At 40.9% G+C, this 9,413-nt stretch overlaps 1 protein-coding gene across 1 annotated transcript in view; it reads right to left on the reverse strand.

The window, feature by feature from the left end:
* ush2a (Usher syndrome 2A (autosomal recessive, mild)) overlaps positions 1-9,413 on the reverse strand; it is a 271,031-nt gene that overhangs the window by 24,176 nt on the left and 237,442 nt on the right. The window lies entirely within an intron of this gene.

Here is a 9,413-nt window from a genome sequence, read left to right on the forward strand (position 1 = left end):
TCACGCCGACTGCCATGATTGGCTTTGGCGGCTCTAGACCCCAGGAACAGCATATTTGGTGTGTATATATGCATGTGTGTGTGTGTGTGTGTGTTTGATGTGGCCAAAGACCAGTGGACAAATTTTGGCGTGTGAAATTGAAATGAGCGAGCATGTGTTTCTCTATGCATGAAATTTTATCTAAGCTTTAATTCGTAACATTTTTTAACATAAAAAGCATTATTTAACAGAGCTGCTGGATTTAAACATCCAAAAAGAGGGAAAATATATATATTTTTATTTTTTACAACCAATTTCCAACAACACCCTGTTAAAAAAAGTACCCAGGGATAAGAATGAAGAACAAAAGTGAAGTAAAACTAAGTTTCTGATAACTGCTCTGACTGGCCCTTTCCTTCAGGCCAATCTAGAGTACTGCCTAAACCCATAATTTAAGATTTACAAAGAAAAAAAAACACAACACCCAATTGATGAACATGTAATCTCTACATACAGACATCTGCAGATGAATCCAGAATTTGGACAAGATTTTGGTATTGGAAGCATTCTGGTTTTGCATACGTAGTCTGAGTAGTATTGATCAATAATGTTTGAGTGGGTTTTGGTTGCAGGTTAACAGTCCATCTGGAGAGCAAAGCAGGCAGAACGCATTGGCCAAATTGCAGTCTCAGAAACTATTGGCTGTCGTCTGATGACAATTTAGCTTTTTATTTGCTTTTTATTTATTTATCTGCATTCATATCCATCATGAACTGGCAACATGTGAAAAAATCCCATCATAGATTTCGCCTCTCAACTCGATTCTCGCATCTCAAGTTGCAAACTGGACTGTAAACAATGACCAGCTTACAAGAGCCTGGTTATCCATTAGCCGTTATCTGGATTTCTGCTGGCAACACTGGAATCCCCAAAATATCGGCCTTTGCCCTCAGGCTTAATCTTCATCTGACCGATTCTGCGATTGAAAATAGTGTATATTCTACATTAATGTCCAGGCTGTGAGGAAGAGAGCCTCCTTCTGACTACAGTCAAAAATAGAGCCCACTTCAAAACAAATACAAATTTTCACAAACAGTCACACATGGCCACAAACACACGCCTTCCTCCAGAGTTATATGGTCCCAGTGATCGCAAATACACAAAACTCCTTTTTTCCCCTTCTGTCTTACAAGCACTCACACTCAGCATTCCTCTAAAGTGATGACCATCATATCACAGTTGCTGCACTAAACACCCATTAAGACAAGTGGAGAGCCCTACACTGGATGGCGTGGCCTCTTCACAGACAGACACACAATAACACACAACCTGTCATTACTGAGAGAAAGAGAGTGAAAGAGAGATGGAAAGAGTGAGGAAGGAAGGAAGGAAGGGAGGGAGGAAGAGGAAGTAGGAGAATATAAACTCACTTGAAAAAAAATCACTTGAAAGAGTGAGAGGGAGACAGAAGAAGAGGGGATGGAGGGGGGCAAAAATGGCGGATGAGAATAACATAAAAACTATAATTTGTGACAGAGGTAGAGAAGACCCTGATGGAAATGTAGTGATGGAGGGAGGACTGAGCAGTATGGAGCGATAGAAGGAGGAGTTTTGAAAAAAGATGAGGAGACAGAGAGAAAGATTGCAGTGTGGAGAAGAGGGAGTGTTGCAGTCTGATTATTTGCCTGTTTATGCAGAATGATGAGAGCCCTCCAATCAGAGTCAGAGACCTCGAACTAAGGGGTCTGATAGGCCGAGGGCCCAACGAACTCTGCATTTGAGTCTCCTTATTCTCTCCTCTAATCCTTCCTTCCTCTCTTCACCTGTGTCCTCCTCCCCTCTCAACCTCTTCATCCCTCTCTCCTCACCCTCTGTGCACTCAGCTCTGCATTGCTCTCTTGCCTCCACTCCTTTGTCTCCCTCATTTGTTAAAGGGTGTCACTGAGAGCAAGGGCAAAGCCATGTCATTCCTATTCCTTTGACCACCTTATATCCTCCACTCTGTCTCTTCAGTGGTTATACGACGCAAAGAGGATAACTGAACATAGTAAAAGCGTGCAAAGCAACAAGTGCAGGAGGAAAGTTTCCCATGTTTCCATGCCACAACAGATTCACTATATATTTAACAAGGCTGATTAAAATGTATAATGTAAAGTATGGATACCTGAATATGTCTCTTAAATTTTTCTATTAGAATACATCCTGAACTTTATGACATGAAAACTACAGATGTGCAGCAAATACAGAAAACACACAAACATTGAAACGGTTCACAAATTTAGCGGCTCATTAAGATCGTCAGGAAAAAGAAACAACAAATATATTCAAATATATTGTATTATAATTCATTCCGATGCGTTTGGCTCATATTAATTGCAGTGACCTACTCTTCTGCCAACTGTACTGGGTTTCTCCCACACTTATTGCACCCTGTGCAGTCAGTTGTGAGGCAGGCATCAGTATCCCGCTCACTGCAAACACACAAACTTGTCATTTTCATACTTCTGGTTCTGTACACATTAAAAAAAAGGATTTTTAAAATATTTTGTTACTTTTGGTCGTAACCTGGCTAGCTCTCACAGACTCTTATTGATCTATTTTTATTAAACTCTCAGCAAGGAAGCAAATTAAAGGCTAAAAAACCTAAAACTTTTTCCAATATGTTATTTCCATGGCCTAGAAAGTTCACTTCTGCAGCTGCTGCATAGACAATGAATGGGATGCAGATTTTGTAGATGCATTAAATGTGTATTTTCTGTTTTATACCCAAACAAGGTTTATTCTGTTGTAGTGTTCTCAGTTCTGAAACACAAAATATGCTCATACACTAAAATATATTCCTCTGGGAGATCTTTCCCTATTCTTTGTCTTTGGAGCAGCTTCAGACCTAACACATTTGTGTTTTAGCAGGGTTGTTCATGTTAGGTAATATTTTTGGACTGTCATAGACAATATGAAGGTATATGTGTGTGAAACATGCCAGCTGAGCTACTCTCAATCCTTTTGGCGATGCTCACTTTGTTACCTTGAATATGAGCAGGGAAAACTGTATCCTATGTGATCACATCCTCATTGTGCATATGCAAGCAAACCCATGTGTCTGTCTGAAACACATACCAACATTCAGGTTTAACCAACTATTCATCTATATATTCATACAATGTGTTTACACCCTGTGATTTACACTATTAATTGTTTGTGAAAATGTAATCATCACCACCTATTCATGTCAAGGTACACAACATATATTATATATGTTAACATGTTCATACTTTTAGACATCTCCAAACTGCGCATGCCTACATACACACATTCTGACTGTGGGTGACATGCACACACACACACACACACACTGAAACCTCGTGTCGGCTTTGAGACACAGTTCGCCGGCTGGCCCTCGCTGTCCTGCACTCTCTGACGGGCTCTTAATGGTAAACTAACAGATTGTAAACATGCTGCTAGCTCTCTCTCCCTTTCTCCACTCTCTATATTTATCACTCTCTCTTTCTTTTCATCTCTCTCTCTTCTTTCCTCACTCTCCTCTTCCTTCACCTCTTTCACTCCCCCCTTTATCTCTATTCACTTCATCCATCCTTTTCTATTCCCTTCCCTTTTCCTCTCCCTCTCTCTTTCTCTCTCTCTCTTGCTTTTCCTGGGGTATTTTTTAAACAATGTGTCCTTCATGTACGGTTGGTTACGGGGTGTACAGAAGGACATCATTAGCGCTGGTGGTTAAGCTGTAATTTACACCATTACCGAGGTAGGGGCCATTTTTATTGCCTAGTAAATTTCAGCTCTGAAATATTTAGACCATATGGCTCAATTTGTGTAATAACCTTAATTTCCAAGCACCCTTCAGCTCCCTTCAGCGCCGGCTGTTGTTGGCGGATGTCGGAGTGGTGTGTGTACACATTCGTACGTGTGTGCACGGTTTGGGCTTGCAGCACATAGACACACATTCACACACGCACACACATACACAGAAACATGGACATGGCAAAAATGTTAACGCATATTCTACACATAACCTCTTACATACGCATTACACACTCTCTTTTCCACATGCTCTCACTGATACATTCATTCACACACACACACACACACACACACACACACACACACACACATACGCGCACATGTATGTATGCATGGCGGTAGCAGATTAATAGGGTGTCAGCTTGTGTTTGGGTGAGGGAGCGTCAGGCGTCGGCCAGATGGTTCTCAGGGATGATGACTGTCAGGGGTCCTGCTCTGATCAATGGGATGTATTAATACAGCACACGAGCACACACTCTGACACACACATTGTTGCAGATACACACACAAACAAAAATATGTTGTGCATGCACGCAGGCACACGTGCAACCATATTCAGACATATGTATTCACATAGAGTAAAACACACACACACACACACACACACACACACAGTTAGACACACACACATATGTATGCACATGGTCTAACTTCACCAGTGATCCCAGGGGCCACAGTGTAACATCTGGAAGAGCCAAGGGAGGGAGGAAAGGACAGAAGAGTAAAGGAGGAGAAAGAGGGAGGTGGTAGGCAGGGAATTACATGAGGTTGGAGGATTTAAAAAGTGGATGGAGGGAGAAAAGATCAGTCATGCAAGAGAGGAGAGAAGGGTAAAAGGAGGAGGGAAAGGAGGTGCAAAGAGAGTAAGGCAAGAAACAGAAGATAGGAGGAGGTGTAGAGAAAGGTTAAAGGTGGAAGAGGTCAGAGAAGGTTGTAAAAATGGTGAGAAATTTGTGCAGATAGAAAAGAGGAGCTAAGGACATTAAAGGTGGGGTAGAAAGGGATCTAAGTAGAGGAATAGGAGGGTGTAGAGGAAAACAGGACAACGAGGGAAGAGGCAGAAAAATACGTAAGAGTTGCAAGGTTGTGAAAGATGTGAGTAGAACAAGACAAGGGAAAATGGAAGATGGTAGAGAGGAGAGGATTGTGTGGAGGCATGAAGTGAGGGCAGAAGTTTAGTTGATCACTGAAGCTAAAAATAGGTGAGAGAAAAATTATTCAGATCTAGAAACGGGAAATGAAAACAATGCAGAAAAAAAGCTGGATGAAGGGATGAAATGAAGTAGGAGAAAAAGAAAAAAGTAAAGAGTGGACACCAAGAGGTAGAAATTCAAGAGGACAGAGGAGAATAGAGGGCGGACAGAAAATAACGAAGAGCAATTTAAAGCAAAAGAAAAGTAAGGGAACCACAATGCAAGAAAGCCAACTTGACAGGGTTGTGTGAGTGACTAACATGTCTGTCAGAAAGGTGTAAAGCATGGGGAGGGAATTTGTGTGTGTGTGTATGTGTGTGGGTGTGTGTGTGTGAGACTGTGTGTGTGCGCCAGGCAGCACGTAGGGGTCTTGTGAGGCAGGCCGCCTGCGCTTCATACCCTCATTCCGTCCGATTGCCATGACGACCCCATTAATCAGCCAAGCTGGCACAGAGCAGGGTTCCCAGCCCAGCCTGAGATCAATACACACACAAATACACACATACCAAATGGACACAGACACATACACACACATGTATAAACAATACCACAAACTAAGAAATGATGTATGTAAATATGAGTGGATTAGTAAACATTAATGAGAGAAAAAATTAACTAAGTAATAGAAGTGAGTGAGTATACAAGAGAAAAGTAAAATATAGAGTCAAAGTCACTTCAGACCGTCTCTCCTTAAAGGGACAGTTTGTATTTTTTTGATGTGGGGTTGTTTGAGGTACTTATCGGTATTTAGTGTATTATCTTCATTGGTGGCAGCCGGTATGGAACCAGTTTGGAGAAGAAGCCAGGAGTACCAAAACAGAAGCTAAGACATTTACCAATGGACCAATTGCACAATGTAGTTTGACAAATATACATTTTACGAACTGCACATCACTTTACTTCCCGTCCAGTATACAGTAACGTTATCTTAGCCTCCTGTGATCACATTACAGTGCTTTTTATCCTTAAGTAAGTTACTCATTTATATATGCACAAATTACACACTGAGAGGTTAATTATAAACTAATTTTCAATTTAAAAAAAACGCTGAATTTTTGCATTTCCCGTTTAAATACAGGGAAGAGACGAATGGTGCGGTGGCAGCAAGTTGAGCCTCACCTTGGATTGCGCAATCCCTCACACACCGCTCTACCATGCAAAAAAGCCTATTACTGTCTCTCTCTCTTGATGTCGCTAATCAAATGTTTTACACTTTTTTTCCATAGTTTAGCTGTTGTATTTTATACAGTAGTGTTCAAAATAATAGCAGTCCAATGTGACTAACCACATTAATCCAAATTTTTAGTATATTTTTTATTGCTACATGGCAAACAAGGTACCAGTAGGTGCAGTAGATTCTTAGAAAACCAACAAGACCCAGCATTCATGATATGCACGCTCTTAACGCTGTGCAATTGGGCAATTACTTGAAAGGGGTCTGTTAAAAAAAAAAAAAATAGCAGTGTGGCATTCAATCAGTGAGGTCATCAATTTTGTGAAAAAACAGGTGTGAATCAGGTGGCCCCTATTTAAGGATGAAGCCAGAACTTGTTGAACATGCATTTCTCTTTGAAAGCCTGAAGAAAATGGGTCGTTAAAGACATTGTTCAGAAGAACAGCGAGAGAGGGGAAAACTAGAGAGGTGCAAACAATTATAGGCTGTTCAGCTAAAATTATCTCCAATGCTTTAAAATGGAGAGCAAAACCAGAGAGACGTGGCAGAAAACAGAAGACAACCATCAAAATGGATGGAAAAATAAGCAGAATGGCAAAGGCTCAGCCAATGATCAGCTCCAGGATGATCAAAGACAGTCTGGAGTTACCTGGAAGTGCTGTGACAGTTAGAAGATGTCTGTGTGAAGCTAATCTATTTACAAGAATCCCCCGCAAAGTCCCTCTGTTAAAAAAAAGGCATGTGCAGAAGAGGTTACAATTTGCCAAAGAACACATCAACTGGCCTAAAGAGAAGTGGAGGAACATTTTGTGGACTGATGAGAGTAAAATTGATCTTTTTGGGTCCAAGGGCCGCAGACAGTTTGTGAGACAACCCCCAAACTCTGAATTCAAGCCACAGTACACAGTGAAGACAGTGAAGCATGGTGGTGCAAGCATCATGATATGGGCATGTTTCTCCTACTACGGTGTTGGGCCTATTTATCACATACCAGGGATCATGGATCAGTTTGCATATGTCAAAATACTTAAAGAGGTCATGTTGCCTTATGCTGAAGAGGACATGCCCTTGGAATGGGTGTTTCAACAAGACAATGACCCCAAACACACTAGTAAACCAGCAAAATCTTGGTTCCAAACCAACAACATTGATGTTATGGAGTGGCCAGCCCAATCCCCGGACCTTAATCCAATTGAGAACTTGTGGGGTGACATCAAAAATGCTGTTTCTGAAGCAAAACCAAGACATGTAAATGAATTGTGGAATGTTGTTAGAGAATCTTGGAGTGGAATAACAGCTGAAAGGTGCCACAAGTTGGTTGACTCCATGCCACACAGATGTGAAGCAGTTATAAAAAACTGTGGTCATACAACTAAATATTAGTTTAGTGATTCACAGGATTGCTAAATCCTAGAAACAAAAATGTTTGTACAAAATAGTTTTGAGTTTGTAAAGTCAACGGCAGACACTGCTATATTCTTGAACACAGCCCTTTCAACTAATTGCCCAATTGCTCTTAAGAGCGTGCATATCACGAAAGCTGGGTCTTGTTGGTTTTCTGAGAATCTACTGCACCTTCTGGTACCTTGTTTGCCATGTAGCAATAAAAAATCTACTAAAAACCTGGATTAATCTGGTTATTCACATTGGACTGCTATTATTTTGCACACTACTGTATATGTGTGTAACCTGTCTTGTGTGCTCAGCTATCTGACAAAGGCAGCGAAGAGACACGAGGTAAGGCAGGCAGTTCTCTTGCTGCATGGTAGGGGGCACTCGTGAGCCCAAAGATTGTTATGCTACTCCACAGCTGCAGAGTAAGTGACAGACTTTTAAATCTGAAAGAAGACAAGGAAGACTTGGACATATTTGTCCAGAATGATCAGCGCATGGACTAAATTAAATGTTCGTCACATGGGCAATAGTTTGTATGTGTAAAAAATGCTGAAGCCTGTTAACTGCTGCTGATAAAAAGGTAAATAATCTACTTTGTTGGGTTCATATACTTGTAAATCTGATCCTGATGGAGTCATGCCTCACCAGCCATGAACCTCACTGTACATCACTGGTGTATGGCAGTTGCCATATTGTTTTCTGGCAGCCAGATCATGCGCAGACAGGTTCAGGAGCTGGAATGACCTACGTCATCATCTAACACTATTGCTATCTAGCTGGCTTGGTTGGCAATTCTAACAAGAGTTATTCAATTTGAACAGATGACTCCTTCAATGTTTTAGTTCAAGTGAACACTAAACAAGACATTAAGTGTCCAAAATAAGACGAAGAACTCTGATGAAGTGAAGACAAACTGTGAAATGGTAAACACACACAGTGCACTGCTACTTGTAGCTACTTGTAGTCCTGCCCTAAAGCATACCCTACTTGTGAGGGTAGTGTGAGGTCTAGTGATTGAGAACATAAAGTTTACAGAGGTAATAAATCAAGTAAGAAAGAGGGTTATTTTCCATTTGACTTCCATACAAGCTGACTGCTATTTGCAACCACTTTGCTGCTGCCCCCATTAGCAGTACATTACTTATCTTCCATCATAGTAATCCTGCATCCTAGATTATAATCATTGCTTGTTGTCAATATCTTAAACCTCAAACTAATTTGCATGAATAAATCTATCCAATATATCAAAAATAATTTTGATATACTGGATGCCTATGTGGCCTGCTCTTTCCAAGTTTGCTTAAAAGTTCATGTCTTATTTTCACTTTCTTTGTGTATTCCTAAACAATGGGTGCATGTGATGAAGGAACCTGCGTGACAAATGACTGCCACCAAAATAAGTCTATGCCATGTCAATGAGCCTCGCACACATACACAAACTCACACACACACACAAACACAGAGTGTTCCATATCAATGAGAAGGTGAAAGGTCTCCATTTACATCTTGTATTAATTATGAGTGACAAGCCAAAGGTCACAGCGGGAGAAGCGGCCACTAGTATGGACAGAATATAGATCTATGCTTCTTCCTCTTCTCCCCCTTTCACTCCCCTCCCTCCTTTCCCTATTTATCACTCTGTCTTGGCCCCTCTTGTTTCTTTACTTGTTTTTTATCCCCCCCTCCATGCTCTGTCTTGCTCTCTTTTCTTTTCTCTTTCTTACCTTGTCTACTAACTGTATTGTTCCTTGTTTTACCAATCTGTCTCTCCATCTTTTGCCCATTTTTCTCAAGTCTACAAATATTTGATTTTCTCTGTCATCTTTGAATCTCTACTTCTTTTGATCATAGTTTTG

Source organism: Centropristis striata, chromosome 2, assembly GCF_030273125.1.
Source record: "Centropristis striata isolate RG_2023a ecotype Rhode Island chromosome 2, C.striata_1.0, whole genome shotgun sequence".
In the NCBI taxonomy this organism is placed as follows: Eukaryota; Metazoa; Chordata; class Actinopteri; order Perciformes; family Serranidae; genus Centropristis; species Centropristis striata.